General features: G+C 40.7%; 1 long non-coding RNA gene across 1 annotated transcript; it reads left to right on the top strand.

The window, feature by feature from the left end:
• Window positions 1-193: 193 nt before the first annotated feature.
• Window positions 194-20,105, top strand: LOC125014114. Its single transcript, XR_007113434.1, has 3 exons — window positions 194-509; window positions 11,260-11,348; window positions 19,270-20,105. It is a non-coding gene; the product is annotated as an uncharacterized LOC125014114 (long non-coding RNA).
• The last annotated feature ends 1,377 nt before the right edge of the window (window positions 20,106-21,482 follow it).

Here is a 21,482-nt window from a genome sequence, read left to right as displayed (position 1 = left end):
TCTCTCAATTGTTAGAAACTAAACTGAACACCACAACCTTCATGGCCTCTTACACAGAGATGTACAGTAATGAAGTAGAACTACTTCACTACTGTACTTAAGTACTCAAACGCTGCATCTGTTCACTACTGGAGTATTATATATATTTATATATATATTTTTATATATATATTTTTTCCTACTTCCACTTTTACTTCGCTACATATTTCTGATAAGTTTAATACTTTTACTCTGATACATTTTTCATGAGCTGCATCGTTACTCGTTACCATCGACCTTTCTCAAAGCCCCGCCCCCAATCATACATCCTAGAAAGCGTTACTATGGAAACCAGGTGCTTCTAGCTGCGGCCTCCAACAAGCTACATGTTGAAGGATGTGGTTTGTGGGTCGAGTTCTTCCTGAAGCTGGAAACACAACATGAACGGATGAAGTGGATGAAACAGTGCGGAAGGAGCCGCTCCAGCTACACGTCAACACAACAAACACGCTACACGCGTCTGCTCCAAGGTAACACACAATGGGCTAAAGCTACATGATAGCTAGCTAGCTAGCTAACGTCGAGCTAGCAAGACGCTCATGTGAACAAACGTGTATATGAAAGTTATGGTTCCTGTTGGAGAATATTAGTAATATTAGAGCCGAGCTGACGTGAGTTAGCTTAATGTTAGCCAGCTAGCTAGCTAGCATTGTTAGCTGTTGCGTTGGGTCTCGATGCTGGGAGACTCTCTAACGTTATGTTTCATCAGTTTACATCACAGTTGAACACAGCGCCCCCAACAGGTCATTTAAAGTCACTGCGTTTCATCTTTCATGTAGTATTTTGTGAATGGAAGCTGCTCCTGAGGCTGGTGACTGTACATGTACATGTATCTATGTACTACATGTACATGTACATGTATCTATGTACTAGTACATGTACATGTACATGTAGTACATAGATACATGTACATGTACATGTAGTACATAGATACATGTACATGTAGTACATAGATACATAGATACATGTACATGTAGTACATAGATACATGTACATGTACATGTAGTACATAGATACATGTACATGTATCTATGTACTACATGTACATGTATCTATGTAGTACATGTACATGTATCTATGTACTACATGTACATGTACATGTACATGTATCTATGTAGTACATGTACATGTATCTATGTACTACATGTATCTACATAGATACATGTACATGTACATGTATCTATGTAGTACATTCCTGTACTTGTACTGCTGCTACAGCCAAAGGGACTGAAACACATTTGAAAGGATATAAATGATGATATTCAAACTTTTCACCACTTTCTTTAATAACTACTTAACACAATACTTGTACTTTTATTTTAAGTACTTGAGTAGTAAATATTGAAATAAACTACTTGAAATGCTTAAGTACAAAACTGTCGAATACTTTAGTACTTCCACTTAAGTGTAGCACTTAAAGAAGACTTCAAATTCTACTTTAGTCACTTTTTGATAGAGTACTTGTACTTTTACTCAAGTCTCCGTCTCTAGTACTTTATACATGTCTGCGTTTCCATTATTTCACGGGGTTGTTATAAAATTAAATCATACTGGTATATCCTCTAAACCTGATCATTTTACAGCTTTATATTTGCTACACTTAAATCCCATGTCTCTACTGTCACCTGAAAACTGAAAACCTAAAATTAAAGCATCCTGACCCCGTAAAGATGTCGAGAATTATGAGTTGGAAGTTAGGTTCAATTTGGATTTTTTTTTTGGAGGATCCCGTAATTAAGTTTGAAGTTTTTTAGTTTTGAATTTTCCTGTTTTATTTCCAAAAAGTACCTTCACAAACAAACTAACAAAGTTAAAACACAATAAAAAGTGAAAATACCCAGAGCAGCTATCGCTCAAATAAAGCTGAAATGAGAAATAATCTGATAACTTCATAAATAAATAAAATAATTATAAATAGACTCTTTCAAAAATGTTAAAAGACCAAAAAACACTTGTGTACAGGGAGAATAAGATCGGCCCAAGACCAGATCCCTGGGGGACTCCACGAAAGATTCGTAAGTGGTGCTTTTTTATTTTTCTAGGATTTTCCAAACTTGTATTTGTATAAACTTTTTCCACAACAGCAGATCAACAAATCAGATGATTTTAGAAACTCAAATTCTTGAGGTTTTGAAGATCTACACAGGAACCGACGAATGGATGAAAACGAAGCAAACATGTTGGTGCTTTTACCTGTGGTTTGGTCGGGGTTTGTTTTGGTTGCCTGAGGGTCACATGGCTCTGTGGTGCATTCAATGTTTAGTCAGATACAGGAAAAAGGGATTTAAAGGTCGTCGGTTTGAGTCCTGCTGTAGACGATCTGGATGGTGTCTTTGTTTCACTATTATTCATCTAATAGTTTAACCTCAGTCACAACGATGTTATTTGTTTATTTGTTTTGCATCTGCTATAAACCACAGATAGAAACATGTTTGTGCCTCTTCCCTCCAGGAAGAGGTTCAGGAATATAAAGACCAACACAAACAGACACAGACACAGCTTCTTCCCCAGAGCTGTGAAATCCATCACCCCATCTCCTCACATACCCCCCCATCCAGAGACTGAGCATTAAACCCCTGCAGATGCCAGATAGACTCTGATACTGCACTGCACCTTGTCTAAACATGCTGCTATACATGCAATATTCATTGCATGAACAGAATTTCGTTGTGCCTTGCATAATGACAATAAAGATTCTTGATTCTTGATTCTTGAATAAAGGCCTGCATTTCCCAGAATGCCTTCAGGAAGTCTGCAGATTCCTCTCTGGTGTCAGTGAGAGCAGTGATTTTTATTTGAATTGGTTATTTATTGCAGAAAGGTTTGTAATGAGTTTGCTGATAAGAATCTGCAGCCGGCCGCCTGTGAGTGACGTAAACCAAACATTACAGGAAAGCTGAACCAGGAAAGAGCCGTCTGATCAGAATCCAGACAACTGGTTCAGTTTGTCTGCAGCACAGCCCCCGCCCTCCCCCTGCAATGAGTTTCTAATCTTTCTTTGTCTGGAAAGTCTGTTTGCAGTTGTACCCGAGTCTTTTCCAACTTCCTGCTCTGCATCCAGACGCACATGTTTCCTTTTCTGCTGCAGGATTAGCTAATCTGAACCTCCAGGTCAGGACTTGTAGATCCATTCGTGCTCCAGCGTGTCGCTCTGTATTTGACTGGACATCCAACAAAACGTGTTTCTGTGGTTTTTGTTTGAGAATATTAAGCAGTTATACTTTACATGTCTTAGCCTAATAGCAAAATTGGCCAAGACATGTTTGAACGTTTTCGGGAAAAACACATTGGTATATTTATTGATATCGTAACAGAAAGTCAATAGATGACATAGGCAATTATGCTATTAAGCCAGTGGCATTAAATGCTCACAGTTCAATTCGATTTAATTCACTTTTATTTATATAGCATTAGAAACATAAAATTCATCCTGAAACCCCCAGAGCAAGGATGAAGGACACTAAAGACGATGCTAAAGATGGTGCTAATAGCGTGCTAAAGTTAAAAGTGAGATAAATAAAAGCTATTGGCGACACAAAAGGTGATGTGTTATAGAAGTTCTAATGGAGACGCTAACAGCACCACTAAAAATAACGTCAAAGTCAACACTAATGGCTACGCCAATAGCCATGCTAATGGTGATGCTGGCTAATTTAACCAGGCAGATTTCCATGCACTTCTCTTCTGGCTTAAACATGATCAAAATCACTGACTTACATTTGAATATTTTCCAATTAATCTTATTAAATTGTTCCCAGTAGCAGCTGTGGAGCTTCCTTCAGTGCAACTTCCAGTCATATTTCAGTCAGAGTCAAATAAATCTGCCTGGACGTCCACAATGAAAACTGAAACACATTGTTATGATGCTGTCACATTTCTAGTTGGTATTCTAGGAAGTGTCGGTGTTTTCTCCTCCTCTGATTGGACGGTCAGAGAGCTGCTCTGTTTAACCCTTTAGGGCTAAACTTTAACTCCAGTGTTATTGTAGGACGACAAATAACTGTTTTACTTTTTTAATTTTCATTGATAAAATCAAGATTAATGAATGTTCCATATATGGTTCCTTGCCCTTCAGTGGTAAACAGCTGTATTTAAACCTGTATTTAAAGCTATTTGTTGAATGATGGAGGAAGTAGAACCTAACCAACTGGTTGCATCTTCTTAGAAAGACATTTTCTGGATATTGTGGGGAAAGTCTGTCCAACCTCTTGGTTGACAGGAGAACTCTAACATTTATTATGAATTATATTCACATGTTTTATGTGTATTTTTTTACCCTTTTCTCGTATGGACATTGAAGACATTCTGCTGGATTTGACATGTGTGTTTTCTTGCTTTAGTGATGACAGTCACCTCGTTACTTCAGATGCAACGTCCTGTTTTATTGGACGTCCGCATGGTGTCGGTGGTTTCTAACACCAGTGGTGTCGTAGTGTGTTTCTGTCTGAGATCTGTGCAAACATAGCAAAAATAGGTTAAAGACTCAGTTAAGGTTCTAAAAGACTTAAGTTAAAATAAAAATAAAATAAGTAAAGCACCAGCCCAACAGCAGTTCAGAGAAGTAATTGTTTATTGTTGAGTTTGTTGTTAGTTGTAACCGTTGTCTATTAGAAAGTGTAAGACTGTTACACCATCACTGCACCACTGGACACTTTAAATAGTCTGTTTGCACAGGACTAAATACTACACTGGTTCTTATTTATTTAATGCCATTTCCTTTAGTGTAAATGATCTTCTCCTTCCTGTTTATAATCTACTTACATTGAATCCATCTGTAGAATATGTCAGTAGCTCAGCCAGTCATTGTGTGTTCTCTGTTCACTCACCTATATATATGTTTAAATATTGTCCATATGTTCACAAAAACGTCCTATGATTTAAAATACAGTAAATACTGCTCAATAGAAATACTATGAAGGTAAAACACATGGAAAATAGATGTTTGTACCAAGGAGAACACAACGATGTTATAATAACCCGGATTCTTCCATTAAAACTACAGAGTGTTACTGTTCCATCATTGCGTTGCCATGTCTAATGACAGTAAATTTATCAAATGGAATCTATCAAAGCAGACCTGGCTGTTGGTTTCACGCTAGAATAGAGCGATATGGTGGAACAGGAGATTAGCATCGTGGATGTTCTGCCAACAAAATCAGCTATAACTCTGTGATGCCGTCACGTCGACATGGAAAGAATCACGGCTTTGTTTCCCTGTCACGGTTTACCTGGTGAACTGGCTGGTGTCCAAACGCTGTACATGAGACTGATGCAGGAATGCATGCGTGAACCGTCAGAGTCATGTTTCAGCCACACGACCACAAACTGAGTGAGCGAAACAGCGCGAGCGTTCAGGGCTTTTGTTCCCTTTAACCTGAGGCTTCTCACTTTGAACCACAACCACCAACAAACCGCAGGGATGAAAAACACCTCCTGTGTCCGCGGTGATTTTTTAGCAGCGACTGAAACCTCAAAGGCAAAGTGTGAGAGGAGTTTACCCCCGGTCATAATCGTCCTTTTCATCAGTGATTCATGTATTTGTTTATTTGGTTCATTCGTTGTTTTCTTCAGAATGAGGGCAAATCCACGCGGGTTTTCTTCCACAGAACACAGGGGGTGGTAATGGGTTCGGTGTTACTCAATAACTGTTTCACTGTGACATAGGGAAGGAAGGAAGGAGGGAAAGAAGGAAGGAGGGATGGAAGGAAGGAAGGAAGGAAGGAGACCATCACAGAGTTTTCTTGATGAATTATCTCACAGCAGATGTTTCCTGGTTGAATGTTTACTTGTGAACTTATGGATTGTTGAAGAAAATCTGAAACCATAAAGTGCAGGTCTGTTTTATCTCAATAGTTCACGAATGTGAAGAATGATGCACGTTTCAGAACAAGCTGTAAAGTCTCTAACGTCCTTATAAACCCACAGGAGCTAAGATCACACTTTAATGAGGAATAAGAGGCAGCAGAGACTCAGTTAAATATTTACATCCAACTAAAAACACGCGTCGCGAAGCAAAGGCCATAAATCAGGGCGTCACTTTTTACTGTAAACATGAGGAATCCTGACCAGAACCCTCTTCTAGAAAATCATTTGTTCCCAGGAAAAGTTCAGAAAAGTACGCAGCCTCAGGTCGGTCACACCGGGGTTTTTCTTTGTTTACGTTTATTTGACCTTTTTACACCTCGGAATCAATAGCTGCTCCGCTCCGGTTTATACATCGTGAAGCAAAACATCCAGAGGAGGAAGAGGCAGAACACAGATGAGTTCAGAAATTAAGTTCATGTGTAATATTGTGAAATAACAGAAGGAAAAAATATTGAAAACACGCAGAGAGGGAGGTGGAAAAAGGCTGAAATCCATCAGTGATCAGAAAAACAGTCCAAACTGACGCCTATAAAAAGGTTTGTCATGACCAAGGTGTCACACAAGGATCATCTCATGACGGGTAAAAGCAAAGAACTCGCTCAGACCTTCACAGCCTTATTGTTGCTGAACATCCTGATGCCACTGGTTCCAGAAGGATAAACTTTTCTAAACTTCTCAATGCTCCAGTGGGAACTGTTGGGGCCATAATCCAACATCATTCAACCACAAACCGGCCACGACCAGGAGAAGAATTATCAGAAGAGTTTGTCCACGAGTGTAGAGTTTCAGAAAGACCTGGAATCAGCAGGAACAATAGTTCCAAAGAAAACAATAAGCGACGCACTCAGACTCCGTTTCTGAAGAAAAAGCACGTTGAAGCTTGTTTAAAGTTTAATGGAACAACGTTCGGACGAGCCTGTAAAATACTGGGAGAACATAGTCTGGTCAGATGAGAGTGAGACTGAACTGTTTGGATGTTAGTGGGACACAACGCACATCAGCCCAGAAACACCGTACGACAGTGAAGTCTGGAGCTGGAACATCACGGTGTGGGGCTGTTTTTCTGCTTATGCTACTGGCAAACTTCATATAACTGGACAAATGTACCGAGACGTTCTTGATAAAAATCTGCTGCCGTCGACCAGAACGATGAAGATGAAACGAGGGTGGACGTTTCAATAAGACACTGATCCCAAACACAGAGCCAAGGAAACTCTCACTGGCTTCAGAGGAAGAGAATAAATTCAACATCTAAAGACTGTTTGTGAGGAAGAACCTGAGCAGCATGAGACTCATTTGTTCTGGTTTCTTTCTATGTGTGGATTATTTGGGTTGTTACCAACACCTGGTAAACATTTCATGTCAATAGCACCTTTAGAAACGTGTTTACTATGAAACACTGTGATGCGTTCAATACTTATTTTACGTGATTGATATCTTCTGTAGAGAAGAACATGAAACAACAACATGAATCAGAGCTGAACTTAACACTAAACTTCAGTCTGAAAATGTGTGTGAAGGTTCTCGATCATCCAGGTCATAGTTTATCCGTCTACTTCCTGGTGTTTCAAGTTTAAAATGAAATAAGAAAGCAGTTATATTTTTTGTCTGTTGATGCGTAAAACAAGTGATTTGATTCATATCAAGGTTTTTGTAGAAGTTTTTCCATCAGCTCCAGTTTAGTTGTTATTCGTCTTCCTCGTGGTCGTTTCCTGTGAAAGCTGCATCACACAGAATCTGAATTGAAATAATTGGAAGATTAAAAGCAGTTGTGTTTTGTTTTGGGTGATCTGGGCCAGCATTCAGCCTTTATCCATTACATAAGCATTTTTCCTCCGAAACGAGCCTGTGACGCTGCTGTACAGAGATTACATATCAGATCCGGTTACTGGGAAACGGAGAATATATATTTATAGATAATGTTTTGCAGGATTCAGAGGAACCTTAGATGCACCTTAGATTCAGTAAATTAGATTCAGCTTGAGCTCTTTTCTCATTTAGAATTACTCAGCTTAGAAACTCTTTCTGTTAGTTTGGATTAATGTCATAACTGATGAAGTTACTCAGGTAGTTTAAAGAAAAATGCAAAAAGAAGTAATTTATAAAAAAATTAATTATGGTTCTGGGCGCGTAGAAAGAATAAAAGAAAGAAACAAATCTTCTCCAATCAAACAAAGCTATTAACAAAAGGAAATAGTGGTAACTCAAAAAGAGATTTTAGAAATGAACACAAAATTTAAACTGGTTAAGAAATAAATGAACCAATATAAAATAAATAATAATAATAAACCAGTGGTGTGAGGTCTGTCAGGCATCAGAGACGCTACATTTCAGATCTGTTAATAAAATGCTATGCTAATGCTAATGCTAATGCTATGTGTGGTCAGATGTTGGATCTAATTCCAGGTGTTTCCTCCTTGTTGCATCTTTAGAGGTGAAGTCCAGACAAACTTTAACAAACGTTTGGTCTCAGACGTGTTGAAGCTTCACTTCCATCCATGCAGCTATAGAGCTAAGGATGCTAAGCTAATTAAACACTCACTGGAACCAGATCAGTCTGGTTACTGCCGTTAGCATTAGCATCGTTAGCATCATGGTTCCCAGTGTCTGTCCCATCTCTACCATTAAATGTGATCAGAGTCAGGTGTAAGTAATTAAATTATTTTCATATCATAATCACACTAGAAGATGAGTTCACAGACGCTGCATCAACATTTCAGTGACAAGAAATGAGCCAAACTAATTCAGATGTTGTCCAGCCTCTAGATCCTGGTAGATCCTCTTCTTCTTCTTCTCCTTCTTCTCCTTCTTCTTCTTCTTCTCCTTCTTCTTCTTCCATCCTTCCTCTTCCTTATGTCTTCTTACCTGGACCAGTCGAGGACAAGAAATAACTTCAGGAGAAACAACACAAAGATAAAAAAAAAAAAATAAAAATAAAAATCTAACAGTTGTTTTAAAGCCAAACCTGAAATAAATAAAAATAAATAAAATAAATGCACGGACCACTAGTGCCATAAAATTAAGTCTATTATTAACTATTTATTTGAGACTGTAGAATAAAAGTTTTTCTCTTTTGGAGAAATCAAAAGCTGTTGCTGCAGTAAATGATTCATGTTCTATGCACGTTTAACTTTTATTTGTGTTTTATCCCAGAGGAAATCTGGACTAGATCTGAGCTGCTTTAAAAAGTAGAAAAATACTTCATCAGTGATTTATTCATTTTATTTGATTCACTGGAACCAGTTTGTTTGGAGTCGGTCTTTTCAGGTGAACACAGATTTACATCATATGCCTTAAATGTCTCCGTCTCCTTGTCCTCCTTCCTTTGTCTCCTTCTGAGGAGAGACATGACATCCCCTCCTCCTCCTCCCTCCTCCTCCTCCCTCCTCCCTCCTCCTCCTCCCTCCTCCCTCCGCTGACCTCCGACCTCACATCCTGTTTGTGCGTTGGATTGTTGTGAAGCAAACACACGAGCGTCTCAAGGTGACAGGAAGAGAGAAACTTTAGGGACTGACAGTGAAATATTTGCTTTAATGGTTTCTATTGTTTTATTTTATTGACTCTTTATTTACAAGAGAGAAGAGAAAGAAGGGAGGAGGTTATCTATATATATATATATATATATATAAAGTGAACAGTAAACTTGACCTCTGACCTCTGGAGGCAGACGGAGGCTCAGACCTTCTTCTTCTTCTCCTCCTCCTCCTCTTCCTCCTCTTCCTCCTCCTCCTCCTCCTCCTCTTCCTTCACGTCTTCTCCTCCTGATCTCAGTTATATGTTGTCATCAGAGGTAGAGTCGCCAAAAATTGTACTCAAGTGAAAGTGCTGTTACTTCAGAATAATATGATATGATATCATATATGATATCATCCAAATAATTACTGAGTAACTGAACGAGTAACGTCTGATTTATTTGTTAACACGAACGTTTAATCACAGACAAAAATACAAAATAATTATCTTTAGGCAAATTTTATCCAAACAATAAAATAAATCAAAATGAATTAATTACAAAATAGCTTAAATTAAAATAACTCTGGTAAATTCAAGTACTTCAATAAAAAAATAATAATAATAAATAAAAAATAAATTAAGCACAAGTAATACAAATTTCCAAACCTTTGTACTTTTTCACCAGGTTAGATTTTTTTTAATTCTGATATTTCAGTGAATTGTCCGTTTGTCACGTGTTAGAACCTATGGCAGAAAAATCTCGCTCTCTGTCAAAATAAACATTAAAATGAGTTGTATGTATAAAAATAAGGACGTGTACAATATCAAAGAGGTAAAAAGAAAAGTAACGAGCTTATTTAAGCCTAATGTAGCAGAGTAAGAGTAAAGTTTCTTCTTCACAAATCTACTCAAGTAAAAGTATAAAGTATAGTGATTTAAAACTACTATGTGTTTTATTTCATGATATTTTGCCTCTGTCTCCTGATGAAACGTGAACGTTTCAGCCTGATTATCCACCAGAGTCTGTTCAGACATAACAGGAAGAGCTCTTCTATAAATCTCTGAGACAAAACATCCTCAGTTCGCTCCACTTCCTGCCTCCATCAGCTGAACGGAGGCGAACGCTCGGCCGTGGCTGAAGCTCCTGGAGGAGAAGAGTTTAATAAAAATTATTATTTTTATTAGCTTTTAATAAATCATTTAAATGAGAAGAAAACACTTAAATAAACATGAATCAGCTCTTGTAAAGTGAAGCCAAAGCTAGTAGAGCACCCCCTGGTGGCTGGAGGCTGCAGTATAGGTCCTAAGCTCCGCCCCCTCCATGTTGGTGGGCGGAGCTTGAGCCAAAAAACTAAAATACACGTCAAATAAACTTTTACACAAGGATGGTTTTAGTCATTTCTGACTGAAGAAGGAAGGAAGGAAAGAGACGGAGGATAGAAGGAAGGAAAAGAAAGATGGAGAGAAAGGAAGGAAGGAACGATGGATGGATGGAGGTGAGGAGGGGGTTAACCTCTAAAATTAAAACACTTCAATACACATCAAATATATATTTTTTTTATTTGATCAAGTTTCCAGTGAAGTTTGTTCAGACCTGAACTGGTTTAGAGTCTGGTTCTGGACTGGTTCTGGTCTGGTTCTGATCTGGTTTAGAGTCTGGTTCTGGGCTGGTTCTGGTCTGGTTCTGGTCCAGGTCGTCTCTAGATGGACATTCATGCGTCTCTAACGTCTAACTCCGTCTAACTCTGACCATTAAAGTGTTTTATGTTATAAGTGTTTAACGTGGGAATCTAGTTTAATACGTTTATTTGATCTAATGTGAGGACGGTTTATATTTAATGTGCTCATGAATAATCATGATGACGTGAAAACAGAAACTCGTACCTGGATGTTTCTCTGCAGGACTCACTTTGTTCCCTGAACTGATGCGACAGTGTTGTGTTGACCAGATGTCTAAACTGGACCGGACGGACTCGGGTTTAATTTGAAAGGTATTTTCTTTCCTCTTCATCCTCCCACGTTCACAGACTGTAAACACGTACGTTATCGTCTGTTTACTCACCCACTCAGCAGATGTTTAACCAGCAACTCCTTTGTTGCCAAACCAGAATTGAGAAATAGATGAAGATCTATGTTTGGAAAGTGTGTTACAGTAACAGGAGGAGGAGGAGGAAGGTGCACTCTAAGAACTTGCCCCAAATAATGTCCACAGACATTTTGTCCAATTTTAGTCGAGTGTTCCTGCTTTTTTAAAAATGTCATTGGTCCAAACTGACGCTATTTTACCTGCGCCGCCATCTTGTAACTTTGGAGCCAGAGTCTGATCAGTGCGGTCTGGGGGCGGAGCCACGATAATGATGCCCCGCCCACACGTTTCCGTTTCATTAATCCTACGACGCTCTGCTCCACCTCCACCAGCTACAAGGAAACGTTGCATTATATCCTGAACTTATAAACTATTTAAAAGCAGTTTTTTTCCAACTCTCACAGTCTCACGAGACACCTTTATGGACTGGTTGGCATGGCAACTGGTGGTCGCCATGATGTCACTTCCTGTTTCTACAGCGTCCACCCTGAGATGTTTGGAGACACGTAGCCGACACTAAACAGAATCAAGTCGGCAGCGTTGGGAGGAAATCGTTTCTCTGGCCTCAGGTTACGTCCAGTTCTCGTACAGACTTCACCAACAACATCAAACCACCACATTCTCTTTGCATGATTTCAGTGAGGGTAAAAAAAAGCCCCACGCATACTTAAAGGGATTGTTGCTGCCATATATGGTCAGTTCGGTGCTCACATGTTTGATAAATCTGGATTTTTTTGTACTTCAACACAGTCTAAATTTCATTCCTACGGCTGAATCTAGAACCTTTTCCATGCACGGGCTGATAAATGAGGCCCCAGGTCTCAGTTAAAATGCTCCTCCAGGTCCTGAGGCCTCAGGTTGGATGTTACTGTCGGGTCTCGATGTCCAGTTTGGGCTGAAAAGAGCTGATGAGCCTACAACAACCACAGGACCAAGTGTTCCTCTGGTAGTTTCCTCACTCTGATGGCGCAATGCGTTTAAAATGTTTCAAATTGAGAATAAATGTTGTTGCACCACTGGCCTGACGGATTCACCCTTTATAGGTCACTCACTGAAATACTGGGAATTGCAAAATTTCAACCCCAGAGTGTTTTCGCTGGACAGAAGAAGCTATTTAACCTTTTTACCTAATGTTCCCAAGTTAAATCCAGATGAATGAACGTCTCACATCTGGTTCTGGTCTCATATCTGGTTCCTGGTCTCATATCTGGTTCCTGGTTCCTAGTCTCATATCTGGTTCTGGTCTCATATCTGGTTCCTGGTCTCATATCTGGTTCTGGTCTCATATCTGGTTCCTGGTCTCATATCTGGTTTCTGGTCTCATATCTGGTTCCTGGTCTCATATCTGGTTCTGGTCTCATATCTGGGTCCTGGTCTCACATCTGGTTCTGGTCTCACATCTGGTTCCTGGTCTCATATCTGGTTCCTGGTCCTTAAACTAATGTAAACATGTATTTGTCACATTAGAACATCATCAACATCATCACATTAGAAACATTAGGACACTTGTTCTTCTTCATGGTTCCTGATAAACCAGATCAGAGGGGGGACCTTGTAGACCACATTAGACCCTGATTAGACATGACAATGAAAACCACATGACACTAAACCTCACTGAGAGGAACCAGGAACCACGTTAGCACACATGGTTCCTGGTTCCTGGAGGGTTAAAGTTGGAGTTGCTCCATCATGAAGCCCTGGAGGAGCTGCTGGCGCTGACCCAGATAAACCTGCAGAGTTCAGGTGCTGCGAGTCTCGTCTCGCCTCAGCTCCTCTCAGGTATGTGGCAGCGACGACGCTCGGCAATAGAAGGAAGACGACGACCGCAGCCTGAAAGTGAAACGTTTACTGTGTTGCAAAACTCATTTGTTTGCACATTACGACATAATAGTTATAATGCTTCTTCCCTCTAGTCTGTGGGCGGAGCTTCTTCCCTCTAGTCTGTGGGCGGAGCTTCTCCAGCTTTGACTCCATTGGTTCAATAAGAAGCTTCTCCAGTGTCTCCAGGTTTCTTCCATCCAGTGTTTTTAGTTCAGATCTTGTGTTGATGATGTCAGAGTCTGAGTCTCCAGCTCGTCCCAAACATTCTCTCTGGGTTCAGGTCTGGACTCTGGTCTGGTCTGGTCTGGTCTCTGGTCTAGGTTCAGGTCTGGGTTCAGGTCTGGACTCTGGTCTGGACTCATGCTCCCTGAACCTCTTTCTCTCTCTGAGCCCCATGAATCCTGGTGGAAGATGGAAGAACCTGCTCCTTCAGTGTATTCAGGGAGTCAGCTGACCTCATCCTCCGGGACCAACCTGAGCACTCGGCTAAAACGTGGTTAGATACAAAACAGCTAAAAAAACAAAACAAACAAAAAACCCAGCTAAAAACAAATAGCTAAAAACAAATAGCTAAAAAAATAAATAAAATTAGCTAAAACACAGTTAACTGAAAACAGTTAAATCAAAAATGAGCTAAAAACACTTTAGCTAAACGTGTTTGGCTAAAGGTTCGTTATATTTAAATGATTCTGTGGAAGTGGCATAAGTGACAATCATGGTGTCGTATAGTTGATTTTGACTGACGTCACATAAGGAAATGAAAACGTTATAAGACAGAAGAGAGTGGGATGAAAGCAGCTGATTCATGTCTCAACACATCTGTAATTTGCTGGAAGGAACGAGAAACTGTCGCGATGATGTAACCAAATGACTTAATGTGGTGGAGGTTGAACTGACTGTTCACTGTCGTTAGGGAAGTAAAAGAATCCTGCAGGAATTATTTGCATTGGCATCCAACACTTAAAGCCTTTATGCTAAGCTAGGCTAACCACGCTGCTTCTGAGTCGTAATAATAATTATTAAGTCGGAATAAAAGGTCATTTCTGAGTCTCATCTTAAAAAATGTTGCACGGCTGCAGAGCTTCTTCGTACTAACGTGTCTTTGAAAGTCTTTTTATCAGTTTGACTCCAGCAAATTAAACCTCCAGAAAATGATTACAATTAATATTTCATCCCAAAGTTTATTTGTCATGTTCTTTATGTTTCTTTCAACTATAGAGAAACAACCAGATCATTGGAAAGAGACGCGTTTAAGTGACTTTACATCATTTAATCTAACTTCACATTCTCGTTCTCTGTAACAACGGGTTCAAAGGACTAATATCTAGAACAATAACACATATCACGTCGGGGCCTTGTCCTCATTAAATTAGGGAAAGTCATTAAATATGAAGCAGAACCTTAATGAAGTTAATGATATATTTAGAGGTTAATCATCGAACGGGGTCAGACGGAGCCCAGAGGTAACAGGAGGGTTAATGCACGTGTTCCACCTCCGTCTCCGACCTCCTGCCGGGAGTCGACGTCCTTATTGTCTCCGTCTGATCCACAGCGACAGCTCCATCACTGCCGATGATTCTCCACCCGAGTTCAAACGCGACGGAGCGACGGAGGGAAACCTTCACGTTTTCCTTCTTCACGTCCAGACTCAGAGTCTCAGGACGCAGCAGAAATGTGAAGGTTTCTCCTCCTCACCTCGTGTTTTACACGAGTGCAACATGTGACCAGTTTATTATCAATACTTTAAATATTAATAAAACTAATGAAAGTAAAAGAAATAGAATCAAATATAAATAATAATAAAGCAATTGAATAAATATATATATATATATATATATATATGAACAATAAAAATAAAATAATACATCATAAATCAAATCATAATTCACCCTAATCTTAGGGATGAATTAGATGGAGACTGTTCCTTGAAGAGTTCCGCCGGTGGATTATGAATGAGATTCCACTTAAGTTTATTTGCGTGTAAAAGCAAGTGAGCGAATACTGGTGATAATCCGCAGCACATTTATCACCCGTGGGCGTCGCCCGTCGCTCACGGTGTCAAATGTGATGATTCCTGCAGCGGTTTCGCTTTCAGTCGTCCTGAAGCCTGTGCTCCTGCATTCCTGCAGCCCACGCTCACCTGGTTCCTGCAGCAGCATATTTACACACAGCTTCTACAGCCAATCAGCAACGACAGCTCCAGACTTAATCACATTCGTTTCAGTGCGAAGAAGAACGAATACACGAGGAGCGTGTTTACATTTAATAAACTCTCATAAAATAACTGGATTCCACACTAGTTTGTGCCGTGGGTGATTTAATAAGCAAAGACACGTGGAACTTGCAGGTTTTGATGCATCACCCAGTGAGTGTGAGTGTAACACAGTGAGTTACACATTAACAAGAAGAGTGATTTCACTAAACTGGACCAGAGAGGTCGACATACGTGGTTAAAGGGAAAATATCTGTTGACCAATGAAATAAAACCTGGACAACAGGAATGTCAGTGATCGTGTCCGTTCAGTTTAACGTCTGTTGTCATTCTTCACTTTATGTATTTGTGTGTTTGATACCTGAGGTCTAACGTCAAACTGAAGAGAAGAAACAGGCGCTTCAGAGGAGTTTATCATGTTTCTAATGTTCCTGAGTCAAATCCAGATGAATGAATGTCTCTTATCTGGTTCCTGGCCTCTTATCATCACATTAGAAACATTAGGACACTTGTTCTTTGTCTTCTTTGTGACCACACAAACAGAAACTGTAACGATTTCAACACTGGAGGGAAGGAATGAGGTCAAGCTGCTGGATGCTGCAGATTTATGTCCATATAATACGAACAGTAGAACCGCTTCAGTTTGACTCCAGGTGGCCTCGTTGTTCTTAGACGCCGCACAGCTTGGAGGTTCTCGTTCGGTTCCTCTGTTCTGAATTTATGTTTTGTCCCAGCTAATAGTAGCGCCTCCTAGTGTCTTGGCCCCATAGCTAATAGTAACTGAGATCCTAGCTTCCTAGCCTTCCAGCTAATGGTAGCTCTTCCTAGCCTTCCAGCTAAGAGTCACTCTTCCTAACCTCTTCTTCTCTTCTTGGCCTGCTAGTTTCTCTGCTAATTGTGGCTCACCCCAGCCTCCCAGCTAATATTAGCCCCTCCTAGCCTCTCGCCTAATGCCAGCCCCCTGAGAGAACCTCCTGTTCTCTCAGCTAATAGTAGCTCATCCTGGCCTCCCCGCTAATACCAGGTGAACCAGATGGCTTTAAATTTGGACCGTTTCATATAAACGCATCTCTTGAAATTGTAAACCTGAGCAAACCACACCCCTGAACTCAATCACAGCTTAACTCCTGGAATTACCCTCGGCCCTGAGCGTGAGACAAGAATGACTGAGTTACAGTCTTGTTTGTTTATTTTCTCGAGGATGACTGGAAACAACCTGAAACGGCCTCATGAGAAATGCAGGAAATTACAACATCAAGTACGCAACATGACGGAGGGAGGCTCATCTAAATAATTACTGGTAAACATCACACATGTTTAAGAAACTGAGTGTAACAGTATAAACACACACTTCAGTGAGAAAATCTCTAAATCGCTTAGTAGCGTCTCCTAGCTTCCAGCTAATGGTTCCTCCTCCTAACTTCCTAGAATCCCAGCCAATAGTAGCTCTCCCTAGCTTCCAGCTAATTGTAGCACTTCGTAGCATCCTAGCTAATAGTAGCTCTTTCTAGCTTCTCAGCTAATAGTTCTTCCTGCATTGCAGCCAATAGTAGGTATTCCTAGCCTGCAAGTTCATAGTAGCTAGCATTCTAGCTTTATTGCCTTCTTGCTAATGGTAGCTCTTTCTAGCTTCCCAGCTAATAGCAGCTGCTCGTAGCTTCCTAGTCTCCCGGCTAACGCTAACTCTTCCTAGCATCGCAGCCAACAGTAGCTCTTCCAGCTAATAGTAGCTGATGAATTTGGATGAATTTGCCACGTGTGAAAATTAGAATAAAAGCATTTTTTTTAATAAATCTGTCACCTGCTTGTCACCTATGAACCCACTACACCCTTGGAATTTGTCACAGTGATGCAGGATGACTTCCTGAATTGTGATGTGTGGTTTTCACCTGGCTCTCTGAAACCGGGACTTCCACTGAAGCTGGTCACATGAGGAATGTTTGCATCTGCAGATCACAGTTGGTGATATTTGTGCGTCACATCAACTCATCAGCGTGTGAGTTGGATTTTCCCGTAAACTCAGGAAGTGACTGAAATCCTTTTTTTTTTTTATGCAACACGTTTCAAGTAGGTGAATGAAATGTCCAGCTTGAGATGGAATAAACATCCTCCGTCCAAACGGCTTGACTTGACAGGCAGATGTTTGCAATCAGCTTCCAAAAGAGAATCAATTAATCAGTCAATAAAACATTATTCAGGACACAGTGAAGCTCCATAGTAAAAACCTGACAAACAAAACACTAACATTTATCCACATCTAGATTTGGACACCAGTGGTTCACCAGTGTTGCAATAAGGAGGTTCAGTGACTCAGCCTGATACCATCATTACATGAAACTAACAGTTTTAGAGAAAATGTAAATAACACAGTAATGTACATAAAATGCAGCTTAGTGGAAGTTCCATTCTCTGAAATGTTGTGAGTAAGGACTGATGATCTGTTGGGAATTCGAAAAGCTTTAAACGTTTAAACCTCTTATCATTCCAACCTTTTTGCAAAAAGACCCTAAATAACCCTATTTAGAACATAGTCAAAGTAACTGAATCCTGTTGGAGCTCATTCATGGTCTCGGTCCAGAACTAAAAGTGGTTTAGTTCTGGAGGAATCAAAGCTGGAACGCAGTTAAAAAAATAATAAGTTGTTGGGTTCATCTGATAAAATGTGTCGGTTGAATCCTATAATGACTCTTATCAATGAAAACAGAAGAAAATGACATATTACATCATGCAGCATTTACTGAAACACAGCGGGAGTCCAGAGCTCTGATTGGTTCATGAAGATGCTGCTGTCACATAAACCACCAGAGGAACGATAGAGGGTTTTTTTTTTTTACAGATGGTGAGGACATACCAGACTTCTGAAGCATCATCTTGTCTCATACTGTCTGCAGATGTCCCTTCCATCAGACAGGTCGTCAGCAATGTAACGTCCAACGTCCTCAGTATTTGACCTCGGTACATTCTGAAGTCAGGAAATGACAGTTGGTTGTCGTCCAAACAAACAGAAAAATAATTCATAGGTGAAGGTCCTTGGTTTCCAGGCCAAATAAAACAAACTGGAACTGATTTGCAGCACCTCCAAATGTTGTTTATGGTTTATCATGCAAAATCTACAAAGATCTACTGAGTAGATTTGTGTTCTAAGGGTTTCAGCCATCTAGGTCATAGTTAACCCCCCCCCCCCCCAAAAAAAAGGTGAAAAACAAAACTGGACTAGGAGACTCTTAAAACGTCCTCAGCTGTAAATGACCGAGAGAGTTAAGGTTCAAACAAGAACATCTGGAACAGGAAAAAAAAGGGGGAAGGAGGAAAAAAAATCTGATCCTGTTTGTCTTCCTCCTTTGCCCTGCCCCAGTTAATAGTTCTTAGCTTCCTGGCTTCCTAGCATGCAAGCTAAAGGTAGCGCTACTTAGCCTTCCAGCTACTAATACCTCTTCCTAGCCTTCCCACTAATGGTAGCTCTTCCTAGCCTCCCAGCTGTTAGTAACGCTCCCTAGCTTCCTAGCCTCCCAGCTAAGAGTAGCACTTCTTCGTTTGGGGTTTTAACGAATCTTCTCGGAAACTTGTATTCCTCTAAAAGCCTCAGAGTCAGAGTTCATAGTTTTATTTTTGGGTTTTGAAGTATGTTAGGTCTCAGAGATGCTAACCAGTTTGATCTTGCAGAGATCTCATGTATTCAGAGATTCAGATTAAAGAGGTCCGGGCTGAAAACGTCTTGTTAAATCCCCTTTATTCTTTTTTTGTGGAGGCATGTGAGGAATGTGATTATATAACTGTGCCATTGTTTCCAAAGACAAATGAGAGGTGACGTCTGGAGGTCTAGCGTCCACCAGGAGAGGGCTGCAGAGGAGGAGGAACGTCCCACTGAGTCCACGCCGCCTGTAATGAGACGCTGCAGAGAGGAACTACCGCCTGGATGAATGACAGCATGAAGCCATTCGCTGGAGGACGAAGGACGACTTCGCCGAGGTGAGGCAGAGAGTTGTCAATCTGACTCTGGCTCCACCGTCAGGACAAAGCTTTCTGGCACCAACACAATGAATTACAATGGTTTTATAAAAAGCTTGAAAGGAAACGAGCCTGACTTTCTTTTCCTGCTCTGAACGTCAATGCAAATCATCAAACCCAGGGATTAAAGGGGCCGAGCTGCAGACGATGAAAAGCAGAATATTTACCAGCTTTCGTTTTGTGTAGATCAGCTGATCCTTAATTGAGGTCTGGAAGGTGAAACAACCAGTGAGGAGTCATAAAGAATGACCTCTAGTTTGAGTTGTGTTAATAATCCACTTACAGCCAGTTTATGTACATAGCTTATGTACAGTAATGGATGTGGGTCATTAGGACACTTCAGTTTCTTTTGTAACGGCGGCTCTAACCTCTGGTGGTGTCATATTCAGGAGGAAGATGTCTGAAGTGGAAAATCACAGGTTATTTACGCAAATAAATCAAATTGTACTTTCAAAATGAAAAACCTGCACGAGTATCGATTCGTTTCCTGTCATCCCATTATTTGGCAACACAACAAGCTCTCATTGTGAAAGGATCAGGCTCCTTTGACGGCTCGTGGTATTCAGAGTAGAGGCGGTTTTAACTGAACCCCTTACGATAAGAGTGAACGGACTGAAAGCGACACCGGTTGGGTTTTTCCACATCGTGAGGGAGTGTAGAGTAAAGGAGGCATGTCCTCTGGCACCGGGCCAGACGTCTGTTAAACACACCGAAGGTAGAGTGACATGTTGACGGTCTGCTGGCTACAAATCACAGCCACAGCCTGTTGCCTGCAGCGGTATCGCCTGTGTTTACTGAGGAATCACTCTGTCGCCTTCTGATTCCCAATAAAAGCATCTCTGGTTTCTGTGGAAAGATTCTTATACAAAGCTGAAAGCTGAAAACATACGGCAGGTGGACAAATTACACGGAAGACGACAATAACTGAACAGAACATATCACTGAGACCAGGACTAGACAGAACCAGGACTAGAACCAGGACTAGACAGAACCAGGACTAGAACCAGGACTAGACAGAACCAGACACTTATTTTTCTTAAGAAACGTCATTTGAATGTGAAGGATAGTTTATTAAGTATAAACATTCTGCTAATTAACATGTTCTTCTTTGCACTAAAGACTAAAGATCTGGAGTTCTTGTTACTTGTAGGTTATTATTCTATTACTGAATGTTGCCTCTGAATCAACATTAGTTTGACCCCCTGATATGAAATAACCAAGGTTTAGTCCCTAGAACAAACCTTCCCAGAGATCCCAGTGTCTTCCCAGGCCAGACCAGATCTAATCCCTCCACCTGGACGTCTCCTTCCAGAGGTTGAGCCTGATCCTCATGAACATGTTGCAGCTCATTCATGGTCTCGGTCTCTTTTTAACGACAAGACTCTGATGTTTCTATCACTGAAGTCAGAATCTCTCTAAGTGGTTTAGTTCTGGAGGAATCAAAGTTGGAACCCAGTTAAGAAATAACAAGTTGTTGGGTTCATGTTGCATCATGCAGCGTTTACTCAAACACAACTCATGTCCAGAGCTGTGATTGGTTCAAAAATACGCTGCTGTCCCATAAACCACTCAGGAGTTGGGTCGAATTAACCCAACCAACCATTGAGCAACGCAAAACAAACAAGGGTTTGGATCATTTTTGAGACAAACGCAGAGTTCTCCAAACATTTACCTGAAGGAAACACCGTCCACCATCTTGGTTCCTACCACCAGATGCAGATGCAGATGCAGATGCACCGTACTGACTCATCTTCACCAGAACCCGGGAGAATTTCCACCTTTGCACGATCAGATCAACAGGTACCTGAAACGTTTAGGTCTTGTTATTGCTAACAACGCGTCCTTCACGTACTTCCTCTCACAAACTATGAAGAAGAAGAGCGAGCTACCCTGTGATCCTGGAGCAAACCCCGGTCCCTAGAAAGGAGCCAGACGAAGGGATAGAAGGAGCTGCAAGGACCCGAAACCTGTGGGACGAAGCATCGTGGGCTGAATGCA

The sequence above is a fragment of the Mugil cephalus genome, chromosome 9 (genome assembly GCF_022458985.1).
Source record: "Mugil cephalus isolate CIBA_MC_2020 chromosome 9, CIBA_Mcephalus_1.1, whole genome shotgun sequence".
Classification (NCBI taxonomy): domain Eukaryota; kingdom Metazoa; phylum Chordata; class Actinopteri; order Mugiliformes; family Mugilidae; genus Mugil; species Mugil cephalus.
Note: the sequence above shows the minus strand (reverse complement) of the source record. Positions and strands in the feature narration are given on the sequence as shown.